The 21,858-nt window shown below is 33.1% G+C and overlaps 1 long non-coding RNA gene across 1 annotated transcript; it reads right to left on the bottom strand.

Annotated features, from left to right (window-relative positions):
• Window positions 1–1,151: 1,151 nt before the first annotated feature.
• LOC134699417 (uncharacterized) lies at window positions 1,152–17,254 on the bottom strand. Its single transcript, XR_010103580.1, has 4 exons — window positions 17,148–17,254; window positions 4,820–4,991; window positions 1,811–1,834; window positions 1,152–1,251 (listed from the first exon to the last, which is right to left on the bottom strand). It is a non-coding gene; the product is annotated as an uncharacterized LOC134699417 (long non-coding RNA).
• Between the last annotated feature and the right edge of the window lie 4,604 nt (window positions 17,255–21,858).

Below are 21,858 nucleotides of genomic sequence, written 5' to 3'. Positions count from 1 at the left end.
AATATTTGAGTTGTATACAGTTAGAAAGTATCAGACAGCAACCCTTTGACAAACAAACTGGAGTGGTATTCATCAGTGTAATGGAGTAAATCACAATATTTGAGTTGTATACAGTTAGAAAGTATCAGACAGCAACCCTTTGACATACAAACTGGAGTGGTATTCATCAGTGTAATGAAGTAAATCACAATATGTCAGTTGTATACAGTTAGGAAGTATCAGACAGCAACCCTTTGACAAACAAACTGGAGTGGTATTCATCAGTGTAATGAAGTAAATCACAATATTTCAGTTGTATACAGTTATGAAGTATCAGACAGCAACCCTTTGACAAACAAACTGGAGTGGTATTCATCAGTGTAATGAAGTAAATCACAATATTTCAGTTGTATACAGTTATGAAGTATCAGACAGCAACCATTTGACATACAAACTGGAGTGGTATTCATCAGTGTAATGAAGTAAATCACAATATTTCAGTTGTATACAGTTATGAAGTATCAGACAGCAACCCTTTGACAAACAAACTGGAGTGGTATTCATCAGTGTAATGAAGTAAATCACAATATTTCAGTTGTATACAGTTATGAAGTATCAGACAGCAACCCTTTGACAAACAAACTGGAGAGGTATTCATCAGTGTAATGAAGTAAATCACAATATTTCAGTTGTATACAGTTAAGAAGTATCAGACAGCAACCCTTTGACAAACAAACTGGAGAGGTATTCATCAGTGTAATGAAGTATTTCAAGTTTGTTTGGGGCTGTTGTTTGTCTTTTCGTCTGGCCATGGCATTCTTCTTCTACTTAATGTACTTAATGTGTTTTTCTGCTGTTTTACTTGGGTATAGGTGTTGAATACAGGAGGTGTATACATCAGTGTTGTGTACTGATGTTTCTCACTGTTTGTATTGAATACAGGAGTTGTATATATTGGTTTTATGAAAGAATGTTTTGCACTGTTTTTGTGGAATACAAGAGTTCTATATACATTCGGGATGTGTAATAATGTTTCTTAATATCATGAATATTTTGAAGACTATTTGCAATAACCAGAAATTAACATTGAATCACTGAACACTAACAAGAGCAATGTTTAACTGATTCATATTGTGTGTACTATATATCATGTATATAATAAATACATTTTACTTCACTTACAAAATCATCGCTACATTCCAAATTAGCTCTGTTCTTTACACATGATTCTACCTCTTTTATATTTCCATCCCTTGCAGCTTTAAGAAGTTTCTGTAAGCAAAACAAAGTTTTTACATTTTCCTCTAAAATATACAAATGTATTATAAATGTAATAATTGAATTTAATGAGCAACATGTTTACAGTTTCAATAGCTTATATTAAATACAATGACTATGAAGAGGGAATGAAATTGTCTATAATTTCAGAGGTTTTTTTTTAGAAAAATCTTTAGACAATTGTATTATGCAACAGTTAAGAGATGAGCCTCAGTTTTTGTTGGGGTTAGTATATATATTGTAGGGTCTTTAATTTTCTATGTAATGTTTTGAAGAATGTTGTTTGTATTTTGATTGTTTTTCATTTTTTGCCATGGCGTCGTCAGTTTCTCTTCGACTTAAAAGAGTTGTGAATGTCCTTTGATATCTTATGTCTCTTTGTTTGTGTCCTGGAATTTTGTATATTGAAATTCTTTTCACTGTAGTCATTTTGATTTATCCTGTTCTCCCCCTAAGAATACTGCACGCCTGTACCTTTCTGTAAATTTAATAAACAACATAGGTCACATGACATAGGTCACATGACCACTGACTTTTAAGAAGAAAAATTTACCTCATCCCAACTTGCCATTATATCCTGTAAAAGAAAGAGAAATCATTGTATTTTTATAACAATAAGGAGATACAGTATGATTACCAATGAGACAACTATCCACTTATGTTAAAAAAAAGTGGATGTAAGCAATTATAGGCAACGGTAAGGCCTTCAACAACGAGAACCAGATGCTTTGCAGGGCGCAGCTTTATACGACCCCAGAGGTTGAACCCTGAACGGTTGGGGCAAGTATGGACACAACATTCAAGCTGGATTTAGCTCTAATTTGGATTGTGATTAAATAGTTGACACAGCATAGGTTTCTGACACAGAATGAATGTGTTCCAATGAACTTAAATTTTTTGTTTTGCCTTTGAGCAATTCACTATGCTGTTGAATATAAATCCTCTCTAAAAATGTTTGAAGAAATTTTCTTTTAATATATGAAATCTGAAATAAAAAAAATTGAATGCCCACTGAAGCTGTCAAACTGAATTATAGACCCCCTTAACATAGAATTGTCCATATTTTAAGTTGGAGCTGGTAGACTTGTTTATAATTTTGATAGTATTCGTCCCAAAAGTAGCACTACACTGTAAAAACTTTTTGAGATGCAGCAGATGCGATTTTTCTAATTTGAATTTATTGTCTAAAAGAAATGCACTACGAAATAAGTGTGTTCTCAGGCCTTTCTCATTTGAAGTGCTTTACATTTGTCATTTTGGAGCCTTACTTTTAGATTGCTGTTTGGTTAAGGTTTTGCTCATTGTTGAAAGCTCTCTGGTGAGGAGTCGTCCCATTAGCATCATACCACATCTTCTTACTTTTAACAGTATTTTTACAAAAACAAGAAAAACACATTTCTGACTGACAAACCCAATTTCGACAAATGATTACTACCAGCACTTTTACATTTTCATATTATGGATTAAGTGCTATGGTCCTTGTGATTGATTGAAAAATCACTGTTTCTGACATTTCTGTGTAATAACTAGTGAAACATTTAACCAAACCTTTTAAAGTTTTAATATTTGTTGTTTCTCATGTCAAAATGGAAGTTAAGTGTGATAGCGCAAATTTTCTTTTATGCTGTTCAGGAGTTATGGCCCTTGATTGTTTCAACAATGACATTAAAATATAAGCAAAATTTGTACATCATTTTTACAGCATCTATTTAAAAAAGAGTAATTTTGTTTTAAAGTTTATCTGATTTACTTGTATATGGTGGAATGTAATAAAAGGACAAGGTTAGAGGATAATCATAATTTGAATAAAATACAGATTTTATCAACATTAATACTTAAAGGTATTGGGGCAATCTAAATATGACATCATGATTACAACAATAATTGAAATATTCCTCGTAAAATTACAACTCCTGTATACAATATAAAATTGAGATACAAACATGTTTAACCCCTCCTCATTCTTTATGTGTCTGTCCCAAGTCAGCAGCTTGTAGTTCAATGGCTATCACTGGTTCTTGTCTGTCATAATTGTCTTTCGTAAATTGGTTAAATTGTTATAAATTAGGCGTAAGTTTTCTCAATTGAATTGTTTCATATTTTTCATGTTGGGGCCTTTATAGCTGACTATACGGTATGGGTTTTTATACGACCGCAAAAATTAAAAAAATTTTGGGTCGTATATTGGTATCAAGTTGGCGTCGTCGTTGTCTGCGTCGTTGTCCGAATACTTTTAGTTTTCGCACTCTAGACTTGTAAAGTAAATCCCTATGTTCTATTTTTAGCCATGTTGGATATATTTTTCAATCAAGATACCCTATTTAAAATTGTAGCTGAGTTTAATTCTATTTGGCCCAGTAATTAAGTGAAGAAGATTTTTGTAAAAAAAATATTGCTATTAACAGCTTAGGCCACACTTAAAAATATTTTGGTTTGCCCAAACCCTACCCATAGGTTGATACAGTGGGTGGGTAGGTAGGCATTTTCTTTTTTTTTTTATTAAGAAGAAATTTTAGTATCCGATGTTTATTAGTCTTCATGCCCATTTGATTAAAAAAAAATCTTCTTCAAATTAGGACAATAAAAGAATTTGAGTAGGCAGCTTTTTTCTGGGCAGGTAGCATTTGGACAAACAAACCCATTATTTATTATGGCCTTATCTATATCTATAATAATATTCAAGATAATAACCAAAAACTGCAAAATTTCCTTAAAATTACCAATTCAGGGGCAGCAACCCAAAAGCGGGTTGTCTGATTCATCTGAAAATTTCAGGGCAGATAGATTTTAACCTGATCAACATTTTTACCTGATCAACATTTTTACCTCATGTCAGATTAGCTCTAAATGCTTTAGTTTCAGAGATATAAGCCAAAAACTGCATTTTACCCCTATGTACTATTGTTAGCCATGTCGGCAATCTTGGTTGGCAGGCGGGGTCATCAGCAACATTTTTAAAACTAGATACCCTAGTGATGATTGTGGCCAAGGTTGGTTAAATTTGGCCCAGTTAAGTTTCAGAGGAGAAGATTTTTGTAAAAGTTATTGGACGACGACAACGGACCACAGACGCCAAGTGATGAGAAAAAAAATATTTGGGGATTTATAAAATAAATTTGTAGATTCACTGTACACAATTAAAAGGTAAAAGTATCTGGGCCTTATCAAATATATATTTGAAGATTCACTGTACACGATTAAAATCTAAAAATATAGGGTGCTTTATACAATGGAAAGCAGGACACCCCTGTCTCTACCTTTACACATATATCGATATATGTATATAATGTTCATCTCATATCTTTCCTTATTGCACTGATTGTACGTTGAATAATATATTTAATGAGACAGTTAGTATGACATTATTATTTTCCTTGTAATTTCCATACACGCTTCAAAATTTTGATTACAAATTACATTGTAAAAGTTCCAAAAAATCTGTTAAAAGATCCTCAAATTCCACATAACTTGTTAATAAAAAAAATGAAAAATGGTTAAGGATGATTTTGAAAGAAACGTGTTAAAATGAAGTCCATAACTAAGTTTCAATACAATTAAATACCCAAAGTGAAATCTGTTGGTACGAGACTACAACCGTCAATATGGGATTACATGTGGGCCTTCATCAAACTGTAATTGCAACTTCAGCATGTTATTGTTAAGTCTAGATCTGTCTGCAAGGTCTTAATGCCACTTTATATAACATACCCCTTCTGCCACCAGTCAATCAAAATCTGAAAAAAAGTTTTAAAATTCAAAACATGTAAACAGATTAAACAGAATAGAGAATGGAAACAAGGAATGTGTCAAAGAGACAACAACCAAAACCAGAGAGCAGAAAACAGCCAAAGGCCAACAATGGGTCATCAACACAGCCAGAAAGTTCCACACCCAGAGGCACACTTCATCTGCCCCCCCCCCCCCCACCCCACCCTTTAGTTATTACAGACATACATGTACTTTTTCTGTAATAACATAGGTGTACTATGCATGAGTGGCAAACTATGAGCTGTTATATCAATGCATATCTTTCTATAGTTGAGTATACATGTACATAAAGACAATAGTAATATCAATAGAACTTGTATACATTTTAACAAAACTAATGATGTATATTGTTCCTTTGAAACATGTAACATACATATGTTATCACAGTTCTTTGATTTTTTAGTCCACAATAACAAATGTATGTTAATTTTCTGTAATAACTCTATAGAGAGAGTTATATCATTGACTGACCGAACCATGAAAATGAGGTCAACGTCGGGTGACAGCTGCCAGTTGGACATGTACACCTTATAATGATTCCATATACAAATAAATTGGGAATGTGTCCATGGGACACAGAAGTTGCCCCCGCTCGCATATCATATAAAGTTATACATGTTATAAAGGGACATAACTGAAGAACAGTAAAAATCACTATCAAAATTTGGTTGAGGCTAACTTAAGTTAGAGAACGGAAACGAAAAATTCAGCAACTTTTCCATTTGTAAACGGGCACAACTACTAGAATACTACATTTTCAAGGATTTGTCTCACTATACAAATCCTTGTATTTTCTCATGGCTGACGTGTTACTATAGGGCCCCAAGATTTTTGTTTCCCAATAACCTGAATAATTCAGTCCCTCCCCGTGATCGACTCTCCCACTCGCGAGGGCCTGAACTCTTTATACGAGTTAAAACTTTTGCATGAATACGACAATCTTTCGTTTATCGGAGAAAAGCTGTCAATAAAAAAAACCAGCTACATTCATTGACATTTTTGGCCAAAGCCTGGGAGGCAAAACATGACAAACATGACAAAAATGCCCCTAAATGAACAAAAATAAATTCCAGAAAAAATGACCGCCTTACCTCATGTACCTCTTGAATCCACCCCTGAATTATGTACTCATTGTCCATGCCAAGTTTGCAAAACATATATTTTGTTTTTGAATTTCTTAAATACTTCCTGGGTACAGCAATTAGTTTTTCACAGAAGGGTACTTGTAAGATATTGCCAATATATATGTGTCAATGAAAATGTTGTAATATGATTATATATTTGGTTGTGTATATTGTATTGCACAAGTATATGCCTGTTATCTGCTATTGTGGCAGTGCGTATTTTGCGTAAAAAAGTATTGAATTAAATGGAAGTACATGTATATTTTTTTACTGAAACCAAGATTAAATTATGCTACATTTTCCATGTTTTCAAAATGAATTGTTTTATGGATCCACCCAACCCGGTCTTTATTACTTTCAGAATGAAAAATCAGATTTCTCAACAGAAGAATCCTGCAATGCACCTCTTGATCTTTGGTCTCTTTGACTGGATCTTGTTGTTCTTTTTATTATAATTAGGTATTTATGTACAGAAGTCATTTAGGGATACAGTTTTCGAAATGCAAAAACCATTAACGGAATGTCGATGATTGTATACCGTACCTACAAACAAGTCATCACTTCTTTTGACAACAAATTTTGATTTCACGCTTATTACAATTATTTATGATTCTATTTTTTTTAGTAATTTTACGTGTCCCGCTCAACTTTGTTTCCTGTTTTCAGGCACAATAATTTGACTTTCATGTGTCCAAATACCAAAAATCAGCCAATCCTGTGTCACGCTAAGACCCCAATGAGACCCACTGTGGTGACTGAAAGGCATTATTACATACATGACATACATACATTGTTTCTTTGTAAAATAACCGGTTATTTCAACACAATTCATGACAGGAGGAGATATAAATCTATAAGAATTCCCCCAATAACAGTACTAGTATACCTGTTATTTTCTGAAATAACTTGTTTAAATTATATGTATACCTTTGGTGGTAAATAATAATGTAAAATCTTTAATATACACCCTATCGCTATTTGTCTGCAGGCCATTACTGGGCATCACACAGGTTCTCGTAAAATTTTGACGTCATAATACAAAATATCTGACGCCACAATGGATAAAGTGATTGTTGTATGTCGTTCATAGTTCGAGCGGGACAAATTCAGGATTAGCGATAAGGTGTATTGTCTCATATCTGTGGATGAAGAACCTAACTTGATGTTAATAATCAGTTCTTAATTTTATTTTAATTTTCAAATACAAAGATTTTATATTGTATGCACACTTTTGATTCTATACGCATTATAAATCAGTGGCGGATCAAGAAATGTCTCACTGACTGACCTAAGAGGAGGCCTGCTCTAGTCGCGCTTCAGTGATTCCCTACATCAGCAACCAAATTTTTTCCCAAAAAGGGGGGGGCGGGCCACTTGCCCCCCCCCCCTAAATCTGCCTCTGTAAGGGACGACATCAAAAGTTCAATGTAGGATAAAAAACTTAATTCAGATAGTTTTTTTAATGACCCCCTACCCCCCTCTTAACTTAACTTTGGAAAAATTGATTGACCCATATAGATATATCATGTATATGTAAAATCGATGTAGGATAAACAAAACTTACAGCAAGTTTAACCCCCACCCCCAAACTATTTGAATTAAGTTTTTTATCCTTCATTGATCTTTTGATGTCGTCCCTAAATGAAGGTTCATACAGGGTTACACTAATGACTGGACCGAATGACAGGACCGAATGACAGGACCAAATAAAAAAAGCTAATATTCATAGGATTGATCTCAAATTTGAAATATAATAAGATGTCACCATTTGAAATTTAAAATTAAAAAAAAATTATATAAAATTTTATCAGAAAGTTGCAAAAACGTGACCTGACCATCGATGACAATGACAGGACCAATATCGAGAATGACAGGACCAAATGATAATGCTAATAACTTTTTCATTTCTCGAAGATTTTGTTTCAAATTTGAAATTTAATTAGATTTCGACATTTAATACATGAATTTTAAAAGAAAATAAATATTTTTCTCCAAAAGCTTGCGAAAACGTGACCTGACCTACACCGACAATGACAGGACCAACATCGACAATGACAGGATCGAAAAAAATGCTGATAACTTTTTTATTTCAATTTTTTTTATCTCAAATTTGAGTTATGATAAGACTTTAGCATGTTTGACATAAATATAATTAAAAAATGAGAGAAAAAATATTTATAGCTTGCGAAAATGTGACCTGACCATGTTGACAATGACCTGACAAACCTTGGCAATGACAGGACCTAATGAAAATGCTAGATTTTTATATATAAATATCATATAATAATTCTTTTTTATTTCTCAAATGATTTACCTCAAATTAAAGATAGAATATAAATATACGAGAATAATAAATTAGATGGATAATTGGTGATCATTGTCTCAATAAAAGAAGAAAGGAAACTTGGTCAGCTTTTAAAATTTGAGTGAATTTAATTAAAAGAACTCATCAAGTTATAAATATGTGGCCTTTTTTTCCCCCTTTCATAAGTTTTCATAGTGCTATACAACCAGTGCTTTTTATCGTTTGGATTACTATATTGTTTTATATCAAATATTTTTGTATTACTTTCTAATATTTATTATTTTTGTATTTAATTGAGAAAAGACAAACATTTTTTTTTTTTATCTTTTATTTGTTTTTCAATAGTCAGGATTTTACAATACCCCTACAATCACCACCTGACTATGGTTCTTGGGGTAAACATTGAAAGTTATATACAAGACTATCCATTTGGTTTTTTTAAATTTATATTCATAATACAAGAATATAATTATTAAAGAAAAGAAGAATATAGATGCTCACACTCACACTTTCTCTCACTACTTACACACAGTCTCTGCAATCTTACCATTAGTATGCATGCATGTCTATATATAAAGTAAAAATTCAAAATACCACTGCTCACTATAGAATAATTTAAAGTATAAATGATAATAAATCATGACAAAATTGTATGTAGTGGGGACCAGAATCTTTCATAAGATGCTGATCTATTATTTTTGTTTGCAATATAAAATTCATTTGATTGGTATTGTTTTATTCTGAATTTAAGTCCTATAAAACTAGGAGCTATATTTCTTAACTTACATCTAAAGATGTAGTTTTTAGCTATAATTATTAACAAATTTATAAACAAACTCTTGGTAATAAATCCTAATAAAACTTCCATCTTGCTTATGCTGAAATGCTCATCAAATAATTTAATTTTCTGTAAAAATGACAACCAAAAATTGTATGTAACATTACAATCATAAAATAAATGTTCTATTGTTTCCTCTTCCTCATTACAGAAGGTACATAGACTTGTTTCCTTTTGCTTAATTCTATATAAAAATGTATTGGTAGGTATAATTCTATGTAATATTTTATATTGAAAGTTCTTTAAATATGTATCCCTACAACATCTTTTCAAAAGAGAAAAATACTTAGACCATTCTGAGATTTCAGAATTTGTTACATCCTCCCATTTTAAAAATTTCTCATATGGGAGTATGCATACTTTATCTACAAGATCTCTGTATACAAATTTTAACTTCTTATTTTCCAAGATCCTTTTAGAAAATGCATCAAAAGGAACAAAATTGTCTAAGTTCAAATCACAATAGTCTTTGATGTATTTTTTAATATATTTTGGAATGTTAGATAATAAACTATAGTATCTCAAAAAATTTTCCAAATTAAGTTTTTGTCTTACTTGTTGGAATGTTAGTAGTGATTTACTTTGACTATCTACAATGTCCCTTATAAACTGTATACCATATAATTTCCATTTCATATAAACAGGGTATTCAGATAGTGGTATAAAGTTTAAAATATCCAATGACAAAATTTCTGGAACACATAACTTTGTATAAGGCTTTGCCATGTGTAGACATTCAAATATGTCTTTCCAAAATGGATTTTTTACACAATTAGAAATTTCTTTAATCTTATCCTTTTGTAATGTAAAGACTCTGTCACCACCTAACTGTTTTAGTTCTGCTAGTAATAAATTCTGCCAAGAACCTTCTGAATTTGATAAAAATCTCTTTACCCAAGATGATTTAAGATATGTACAGAAAGACTGCAGATGCACCATATTTAATCCTCCCTGTGAAAAATCTGCAATAAGAGTACTACGCTTTACTCTATCAGTCTTACCATTCCAAATGAAATTAAAAAACATAGCACTCAGCTCATTTAATTGTGAGTGAGGTAAATTTGGCAGGGCAGTCAACAAATGAATCAGTCTTGGTAATGCCAGAGTCTTAATTACAGTAATTTTACCTAGTAATGATAATTTTCTATGTTGCCAGCTTTTAAGTATAGCTGAAACCTCTTTGATCTTTTTTCTAAAATTAATATCAAGAATACTTTTTAAATCAAGCGAAAAATCTATTCCTAAAAGTCTAAAGTTTGTGTGTGACCACATAAGATTGTAATTAGGACACAATATTTGATCAGAATATTTTTTGTTACCAATCCAAACAGCTCTTGTCTTTGATTTGTTCATTTTCAATCCAGATAACATATAAAAAGAATCAAAACAATTGAGGCTTTCTTGTAGTGATGTCTCACTACCATCTAAAGTTAGAAAAGTATCATCTGCATACTGACTTAAAAGTGTTTGTTTTTCATTAATGAGGATACCGTGAATTTTGGGGTTTGACTTAAGTTTTAACGATAATAACTCTACACCAATAACAAACAAATAAGGGGAGAGCGGGTCACCTTGTCTGCAACCTCTCTCAAGATTGAAAAAATTTGACAAATTGCCATTGTTGATTACACAACTCTTAGCACTTTTGTAGAGAGTCTCAAACCATTTGCACATCGAAGGACCAAAATTAAAACTTTTTAATGCTTTTTGTAAAAATACCCAGTCAACAGAGTCAAATGCCTTTTCAAAATCAACTAATAAAAGTAAGGCGCTCATGTTGTGATCTTCAAGATAATGCATCAAATCATACAATAATCTAGTATTCTCTCCAATGAATCTCCCCTTGATAAATCCCTTTTGAGTGTCACTTATAATAAATGGTAATACAGACTTAACTCTGTTTGCTATAGCTGCAGAAGCTATCTTAATGTCTGTATTTAATAGGCTTATAGGTCGCCAATTACCAATATATCGCCTATCTTAGAGAAAAGACAAACATAGAATATAATATTTAGTGTTAATAATTTGAGACAAAGAAAAGTGTTAGGATATTTTTTGGTTGTTTTTTCATATTGTTCATTTCTAATCATGTCTTCATTTCCAGTGATTATTGATGGCCATTCCCAGGCCAAGGGCAAGTATTTTGACCAAGCACCGTACAAGAGAGCGCTACTCAGTACACCAACACCAGCACTTCCACCAGCACCAACTCCAAAGGTGTCGGCTGACACTCAGGTAATTGAAGAGTGGCCTGCTCTTCCAGAGGTATGTTGTCTTGTGTCTTCTCTTATTAACACTTCTAACCGTCAGTATGCATCCACCCCTATGGCTAACCGCTCGCATGCCTCCACTTCTTATCCTTCACCTGGTCCCATCTTTAACCGGTCGCATGATTCCATCTCTCATCGCTCTTCTGTTTCCACTTCTAACCGCTTACCTATCATGCCTATTGCCACTTCTAACCGCTTACCTATTGCCACTTCTAACCACTCACCTTCTTCCGCTCCTAACAGTACACCTGCTACCACTTCTATTAGTTCACATGCTTTCATTCCTAACTCTCCATCACGAGTTTTAGTAGATGGTGGTGTGACACTTTACACTGTAACAGAGCAGCTTTATCACAATGACATTGTAAGTATTTTGAGTAATCCTGACACATCTTGTATTTCAGACACGCCACCAGCGAAGCCGAAAGCCAACGAGGTCTATTTAATAAGATGTGAAAACTCCGATGATTGGAAATGTGATCAATATCCGTGGATACAATATGGGTTAAAAAAAGTGACAATTGGTAGTGCTGTGCTAGAAAAGAAATATTTCAAGATAAAACAACCAGGTTCTATAAGTCAACAATCAGGTAAGAGGAGTAGACCGGTTGGTTCACTTGAATTCAGAAGAACAGCGTTTTACTTCGAAGACAAGAAGAATTTATTGCTAGTGCATTATGAAGGTGACGAGAATGTGTATACTCCTTTAATTCACGGAAACCGAAAAGAAAAAGAAAATGCACTGGAATATGTTCGTACCGCCCCCTCAGTGTTAAAAGCCATAGAAAAAGTTGTGCAAAAAGGTGACAAAACCGCTATGGATGTGTATAGAGACAGTATTTCAAACAGTGATATTTCTGGTGTACAACAAGGTGTAATGAACGCAAGAAACGTTAAACAGGTTGAAAACATTGTGCGAAAAGTGAACGAACAGAAGAGAATAAGTAAAGATGACATTTATAATCTGATGTTGTTAGCTTACCACATGGAAGGTTATATTCAAGAAATTACTGTGTTCCCGGATTTAACTTCTATAATAGCTTTACCGGAGATGATATCTATAGTTAATCAGCTACTGGACGTAAATACTGAAGATGATCAACCGTTTCTGTTCTTCTACGATACAACATTTAAACTCGGAGATTTTTATGTGTCGCCTCTTGTGTTCCGTAATATTATATTTGAGGATCGCCCTATCATGCCAGTAGCATTTCTAATACATGGAAGGAAAAAAGAAAAGGTTCATTCGAAATTTTTCGATTTTGTGTCATCAGTGTTTCCGAAGTTAAATAGAAAGTGTGTACCGTTTGTGACTGACCGGGAACCAGGATTATCAAATGCAATAGAAAAGAATTTCCCGAACTGTGATGTGATAATGTGTTGGAACCATTTGATTGGTGATGCCAAATTCAACCTACAGAAGATGGGTGCAGATCAAACTAACATTGCATTTTATCTTTCTAACATTCGGGAATTACTGCGTTGTGAAAGTGATGAAGAATTCAAGGAGAAAAAGCAGTTGTTAACAGTGAAGTGGTCAAAACCGTTCGTCACATATTTCAACAAAATTGAAAAGGATATTTTATATCATTGTGGAAAGTGGATAATAAGTAAGTATGACAACCTTTATGATCCGTTTTCTGGAGTTACTAACAATCCGTGTGAGAGTATGAACGCCGTTATTAAATGACTGAACAAGTATAAGGAGCTTCCCGTTGATTGCTTTGTGTTATCCATGTACTACCTTCAGTGTTACTACTATACCGAAATTCAGAGAGGATTAGCAGGAGTGGGAAATTACCGTTTGAGACCAGTATTTATTCATGCACGCATTCCGAAAGACGAAATATGCATACCGAAACGTGTTATTAAACCTGATGATATAGTGAAACATGTGATGTCCGAAATAGATTCGTTAAGAGGAGAATGTGTGGAAAAAGATCATGCAGAATCCGAAAATATATCTGAAAGTGTACCATTCGAAAGTGAAGAACAACATGTGAAAATTAATAGTGATGCTACCACGGAGCAATGTGAGACTATTCAGAGTAATGTTCCCGACTTTGAAGATATAGTGTCGTCTGAAGACGTTCCGAGTGTTGTGATTTCTAAGGATACGACTCTTTCACAAAAGTCGCTAGCCCGTCTCACAGTCGAAAATGACAATGTTACATTTGAACAACAGCAGAAAGCATTTATGGTGAAGGGAACCCAAGGTACTGTATATGCTGTAACCTTACTGCCGAAAGAAACATGTCAGTGTCCATCGACTACGCAGTGTTATCATATAATGGCAGCAAAAATATTCATAGGCGATGAAAGTGAGAATAAACCGAAAATTATGAACATTAAAATGCTTACGAAGAGAAATTTGAAAAGGAACGACAAAAAGTCAGGAAGGAAAAAACCACGACCAAATGATTATGATGAGGTTATACCAGCTCCAGACTCCGAAATTGTTGAACAAAGTGTTCCGTCTGTTATGCCAGAAACACCAGGAAGGCAACCATCAACAACGGAAACCCCGAAATCGAAAAAGAAGCTTAAATCAAATCCAAGGAACAGGATACCGATACGAATAGTTGTGCGACACCAAAAAAGAAAAAGATATTGAAATTTTCTTTGGATATAAAAGAGAGGAATATTCTATCGCCACCAGTGTCCCCAACTAGTACCAATTCTTTACCGATGAAGAAACATAAAGTTAATACAGACGTGCAGAAACCCAGTTATACGCCTTGGATTTCTAGTTTAAATTCTGAACACAAACTGATGTTGGAGAATAACTCATGGTTATGTTCTGAAATTGTGAATGTAAGTATAAATGTGATAGCGAAACAGTTTCCCCATATATCTGGATTTCAACCGACAGGATTATCGCCAGTTTACGATGAAGACAAACAGTGCTGGGTTGAAAGTTTCGGGAAATTCAGCAGTAAGGATACACCGTGTGTTCAAGTTCATCATACAGGAAAGTCGCACTGGGTAACCTCTTTTTAACATAAAAAGGAAAATGCCGTTTATGTGTTAGACAGTAAAAGTACAGAGTTTAAACTTTCACCTTCGACGGAAATTCAGTTGTCAGCTATTTATGGTCATGGAAAAAGGAACTTACTTGTGAAACTACCTGACGTACAACAGCAAACAAATGGATATGACTGTGGTGTCTATGCAATTGCCAACATGATGGAATATTGTGATAAAGGAAAATTCAACACTCAGAGACGTACCAACTTTATTGAGAAATATATGAGACCACATTTAATTTCTTGTTTAGAAAAGGGTCACTTTACACCATTTCCTCAAGGAATAACATCAAGTTCCGATTTTGTAAGAATATATGCAAGAAGGATTGACAGTAACTGTCAGTGTGGCAAACCAGATGTTTTTGAGAATATGATAGGATGTGAGGCAAAACGTGGAAGAATCAATTGTGCCTAAGTGGGTTCATCAGACATGTTCAGGAGTTTTAGAAGATTGGTACTGTGATGAGCACCGTGTTATTTGAACTTTTTATTGTTTTTAAAGTAGTATATTGTATCTATAACTGTGTTGTAAATTTTGTTGTATATTACCGGTCATGATTTGACACGTTTGATTTACAGTTATAAATTGACAAACAATAGGTGTGAAATAAGCCATAAACAAGTTGATACATTCTAAATAGTTTGTGATTACAGTAATTAGCATTATGCATAGTTTGTTTTCTCAATATATTAAATTCATATCATTAAAAAATATTTCCGTTTAACTACTTAAGGTATGCCCGTGCCTTGTGCAGGATATCTTGGTAGTTTAAAATATTTTAATAAAGATAAATAAACATTTTCGCGGACTTCTTGAGGTATGCCCGTGCCTTGTGCAGGATATCGTGGTAGTTTTAAATATTTTAATAAACATAAATAAACATTTTCGTGGACTATTTGAGGTATGCCCGTGTCTTGTGCAGGATATCTTGGTAGTTTTAAATATTTAAAAAAACATACATAAACATTTTCGTGGACTACTTGAGGTACAATGTATGCCTGTGCCTTGTGCAGGGTATCTTGGAAGTTTTAAATATTTTTAATAAATATAAATAAACATTTTCGCGGACTACTTGAGGTATGCCCGAGCCTTGTGCAGGAATCTTAGTAGTTATAATGTCTCATAAAAATAAATAAACGTTTTCGTGGACTACTGGAGGTATGCCCGAGCCTTGTGCAGGATACCTGTTTTAGTTTTAAATTTTCCCGAATGTCTATGAATTTTGCGTTTGTAAATATGTTTGATACTACTTTACATGTATTACCTTTCAGTTATATTTTCAGGTAAGATTATTTCCATCACATAATTTATTTTTAAATGCTTTCAAACATAGACGTATTTTTTATTGTGATATAATTTTAAGTTTTCAGTTTTATTTCTTGTTCATGTTGTTGATACATGTATATTTCTAATTATATATACAGGTATTTGCATTTGTAATCCTACTTATGTGAGTCAACGTACGTTGGTCAAGTTTATTACCATAAAAAATTGAAATAATCTATTTTTTGTAGTAATTTCTTATTTTTTAATTATCAAAAATTAATAATTTTCTAATTTTGTTATTTAGATAATAACATACGGAGGTTTCATCGGTCGGGTTATGTCGATATTGGTCAGGTAAATGTCAACGGTGGTCAAGTCACATTTTTTTGCGAGCTTTTTTTATTTTTTTTTCTATTTTTTTACTAATGTTTAAGTGTTAAATGTTGAAATCAAATTAATTTTTAAATTTGATACAAATCCTTCAAGAAATGAACAAGTTATTAGCATTTTCATTTGGTCCTGTCATTCTCGATATTTGTCCTGTCATTGTCATCGATGGTCAGGTCACGTTTTATATAATTTTTTTTTAAATAATTTTAAATTTCAAATGGTGACATCTTATTATATTTCAAATTTGAGATCAATCCTATGAATAACAAAAAAGTTATTAGCTTTTTTCATTTGGTCCTGTCATTCGGTCCTGTCATTCGGTCCAGTCATTAGTGCTACTTATCGATGGTCAGGTCACGTTTTTGCAAGTTTCTGATAAAATTTTATATATTTTTTTTTTATTTTGAATTTCAAATGGTGACATCTTATTATATTTCAAATTTGAGATCAATCCTATGAATAACAAAAAAAGTTATTGGCTTTTTTCATTTGGTCCTGTCATTCGGTCCTGTCATTCGGTCCAGTCATTAGTGCTACCCGTTCATACAAGCTTTTTAAAAAACAATACTTGTTTTAAAACACATGACAAACTTCAGCGCCGCCTGGTGTCTAAAAACTCTTACACTTTTTAAATGCACTTTTTAACTTACAAATTTGTTTCCATAAACAATTTTACCTTGAAGAACATAAAATCACTTAGTTAAATGATTAATTAAACATTTCTTCTGTACTTGTTCAGAACATTTCGTCTTAATGCGAAGAAGAAGAGATATGGAAACCCGGAAATATGTCCATCGACCTGTTGCTGTGTCAAAAATGTAAAGAATATTTTTAAAATGAGCTAAAATGAGTATGTCATTTCTTCACGTGAGTCAAATATAACAGAAATATTTAAAACTTACCCTTAAAAAGCCTTCGAAATGACGTCTTCTTGGTTAAAACGAATGTGTTGGCAGTTTGTCGATAGCAGCAACGCGGAAGTTTTGTCAAAACGAGACATTGAATATCGGGATTGGCACAAGTCGCACCAAGAAAACTCGGACCACTTTTAAAGAAACTCGGATTAGATTGAAAGACAAATCGGACCAGTTTGAAACAATGATTGGACCCATTTAAGGACGATTCCAAATATTTTCAAAGACAACTATGACCAATGTGAAACACTGATTGGGTCCATTTAAAACGGTTGATTCAAGGAAAAAAAGGGGGTAGAGGACGTAAGACCCGGCTCCCCCCGTTTGATCGTTAAAAATAATAAATAATTTTTCACGCTATATACAATTTTTTTTGGAATTGGGGAGGAGGGTGTCGTAGAACAACTGATTCACCTCAGTGAGGGTCTGGAATGGGGGGAGGGTGTCGTAGAACACCTGATTCATCTCAGTGAGGGTCTGGAATGGGGGGAGGAGGGTGTCGTAGAACAACTGATTCAACTCAGTGACACATATAAATTCAGAAAGTAAAGTGGCAATGTTTTTTTGTAGAATAGTATATTTGTTTTGTACAAGTTCAACTTGTATGCGAAAACAGTCATGTACGTGCACTTAATTTTCTTGTTGGCTTTATTTCAAGAAAAAAATAATTTACGTGTTCCCTTGGTAAATGCAGGAATTTTCACTTCCGCACACAAAAGTCTACACTTTTTGATATGTCAAATCCTCTGTTTGCTAAGAATTTATCTCCTGTTAAAAGTTTCGTTAACAGCCGACAATTTTCAGTTATTTTCTGTTTACTAGATCGTCCGACCTCACGTTCACCCAACCTTTAGACAGACGGTATATAAGAGGGTGTGGATGGGGTATACAGAATAGAGAATAATGGGCAAAAATAAAGAATAGAGTAAAATGGGCAAAAAAGAGAATAGAGAATAATGGGGTGCTAAAATATAATGAATAACTGCAAAATTTCAAGAATTGGGTAAAAATATACTGATTACAGAAAAGAACAATGTTCCGTCAGAATACAGTTATCAAGTTATTACAGAATAGCCATTATTGTTAAAGATAAAGAATAACAAGCGAAAAAAAATAAAGAATACAGAAATGAACCGGTACCCCAATCAACCGTTGACCAACATATAATGACACAGATAAACAAATCAAAAACTTCACAATTACTTGACCAGGTCTCAGCACGGACAAGTAAATTTTAAGGTCTCTATAAAAACAGTAAAAACAATGTCACAAAACTAGGAAACTTTCCATGTCACTTACTTTGGAAGCTTATAATAGTCACGAGTTGAACAGTTCTCAGCTCAACTTGTTGACATAAATAAGTGGTAAAGTTGCATTATATCCAACCTTGTGTACTTGGTAGTGTGTACTTGTTTAGTTATTTTCTAAACTTTCCGACTTTCAGAAAGTGTACTTGCTAACTTCTTCTGAACAAGTTGACTTTGACAATGTGAACAAAAAGTATAGACTCTCCTTGTGTGCATGGTCTTTGTTCACTTATACCATACAACTAGTGTGCTAGTAGCATTGCAACATATCTTGTATACTTCATTTTGTGTACTTGTTTAGTTGTTTTCTTAACTTTCCGACTTTCAGAAAGCGCACTTTTTAACTTCTTCTGAACAAGTTTATATCAACAAAGTATACAAAATGTTTATTCTCATCTTGTGGTGTTGTTTTTGTTCACTTTCCTTGCTAATAATGTTTACTTGTCGAGTTGTCTCTTACCTTTCTCATTTACTAAAAGTATACTTGTTTTGTTTGTATCTAACTAAGTGTACTTTTCACAAATACACTTGCTTTGGAAATATTGCAAGTTTATTTGTTGAAAGTCAAGATCAAAGGTGACCATGCATGAATCCATGTTTAATATTCAGGACAGGGGCATATAAAATGTGCAGCGGGTTTAAACGTTTTGACCGGCGGATCAACCTTCATCCTAACGCGAGACAGTAGTTTAAAATATAACATATCATAATGAAATGCATATAACTTCAACGTCTGCAATTTAGAGTTTTACTGTTAAAGTATAAATTTTTGTTTTCAGCATATCCGGCAAAAAGCCACAAAGATTTTTTTGAATTTTTGAATAAACTATCAAACATTATATTGATTATTTGATTTGAATCCTTTTGACCACAAAATGGATCAATTTCAAACGGGCCAAAAATCAATTAAAACCTAATATATGTATTATGAAACTTAAACATTATGCTTATTACCATAAAAAGATTATCAAGTTCGAAATTTGGGAGTGTCTATGTTACCGTTCTTGAGTTATGGCCATTTATAAACATAAAAAATGCTAAATTCCCTCAACCAAATCTTATAAAACGTATATAAAATGCTTTAATATTACCATAAAACACAGATCAAGTTCGAAATTGGGGGACACTTAAACTGTTCCTGAGTAATGCCTCTTTTATAAAAAAAAAAAGTTAAAATAAATGCAAATTGATTTAAAAAACCAATAGCATATTGATTTGTTAATATTTTTTAAAAAATATGCAATCTTACCAACACCTGAGAAAATTTTATTTTAAAATTGTGTGCCAGCTTGTGTCCGATTTTGTCCATCCTGTTACTTTTTTTAACTGGTAGCAAAAGTGATAATAGAAAAGAAAATATCCAATGAAAAGTGTGGCTCACATTTGCATTGTAGTGTTCATTTGAAATCACATTTACATTTATCATTTATGGAGATTACCCCAAAAAAATCTGCAGATAGTCAGTACGTTCAGGAAAATCATCACATTTCTTATTTTTTAAACACTCTTAAAAAAATATTGTGGAGACAATGGCATTGAAAATTTACTATTATGTCCCTTTTAATTGTACTAACTGGAAACTTAGTCAATAGGTCAGTTATGTTGATTGTAAAAAATATTTTACACATTTTTTGGGTAACAGGAACGAACAAAGGCAGTAACAGGGAGGACAAAGTGGTAACAGTAGAGACAAAACATAATTCAGGCCACAAAAATCAATAACAAAAAACTGAATTTTAAATTTCATAGGGATACGAACGGGAGATATAAGTATCTAAACATTATACACGAACCATGTATACGAGAATCAATCCTGTCCGGGTCAAACAAACAAAACAAAACAAAAACAAATGAAAAAATTGGTAATGGTGTTTTTTGATTTTTTGGCTAAGTATGAAGTAAGATTTGGTTGCCGCAAGTCGTAAAAATCAGAACATAAGATGACATGTCTTTCTGTGAACTACCGCTTTTAAGACCAAGTTCAGCATTTTGGTTCTTATTTATTTATCATATTCTCTTCCTAAACATGCCTTTAAGTATCCTGGAGACTAACCAATCACCAGAACAACCACCCATCGTAACGTCTTAGAGAAGGTTGAATATGTAGGCGTAAAAAGCAAAACTAACTTCATATGTTATAAACAGGAGGACATATTAAAGAACACAACAATACAACTGAACAAAAATTCAAATTATGTTTATCTTATTGCCAATAATTCTGATATACATGTAGCTAGTTTCTGACACATTTTAACACTGAAGGATTGTCATTCTTGGATTTTTGGATCATCTTCATAAGTTCACGAAGAGGCTCTGATTTTATTTGGATTCGGAATAATAGCCAATATTCTGGAAGTTGTAGCAGCGTCTCTCAATTATTTTTGGCAAAGAAAAACACGCAGGCGTCCAAAAAAGGGGGGGGGGGGGGTATGTCATAATAAAAATCATAAAAATGAATAATACACACAGATTTGCTGCTGGTGTGCGTATTTATATTTGGAATGTCAAAGATATCAATGACCTACAACTTTAAGAAGGCAATACATCAATGGGTAGAAATTCTTGTATCAATTAATGGGTCGACCCATACGTACATAATGTGCACCGTGCAACCCAAGCAAAACAAAATAACTCATCAAGGAACAATATGAACCAGATTAGGTTCAGGTTCTAAAGAAAGCATTTAAGTACAAATCGCAAAGGGTAAAGTATTCAAAGAGTATTGAAAAGAAACAATGCGTATTCTACATGACACGCTTGAATAATAGCTGTACAGTAATATCGGCAACTGAATTCTTAAAAATAGTTGCACAATTAATAATTTTGTCCACCCTGTTACCAGTCAAGGTAGCACTTGACTTGTTCTAGAAATACCTCAATACAAATGTACATTTTATGAATTAATATACCGTACGGTAATAAATATGTGTAACAATTTATTTGCGATAATGTAAGAGGCATTCTGAGTTATCTTACAAAGTATGTCTATCCTGTTACCATGTTTGTCCCTCCTGTTACCACTGTCTTTGTAACAGGAAGGAAAGTAACAGGATGGAAAAATTAGTACATAACTTTAAATTGGATTTAAAATAGTCGCTCCCTAATAACTGATGTAGTGTTTTTATACTTCCGGGCCATGCCTCAGTTACGGTAACAAGCGTTTCAGTAGTCTTATGCAATTAAAAATTATCTATCAACTGGTAACATTAAAGACATTATAAAAAGGTACGCATACATCAATACCTACCGATCTTTGGATTCTGATGACCAAAATCTTTCCACATAAATTTTTTTACCATGTCGTTACGTCCTGTATCCACGCCTACGACGCACAGGCACTTGTCTCAAAAAAAATTCCTATATACCTTAATATAACACAAGGTACTTAACTA

The sequence above is a fragment of the Mytilus trossulus genome, unplaced genomic scaffold (genome assembly GCF_036588685.1).
Source record: "Mytilus trossulus isolate FHL-02 unplaced genomic scaffold, PNRI_Mtr1.1.1.hap1 h1tg000070l__unscaffolded, whole genome shotgun sequence".
Lineage (NCBI taxonomy): Eukaryota > Metazoa > Mollusca > Bivalvia > Mytilida > Mytilidae > Mytilus > Mytilus trossulus.
Note: the sequence above shows the minus strand (reverse complement) of the source record. Positions and strands in the feature narration are given on the sequence as shown.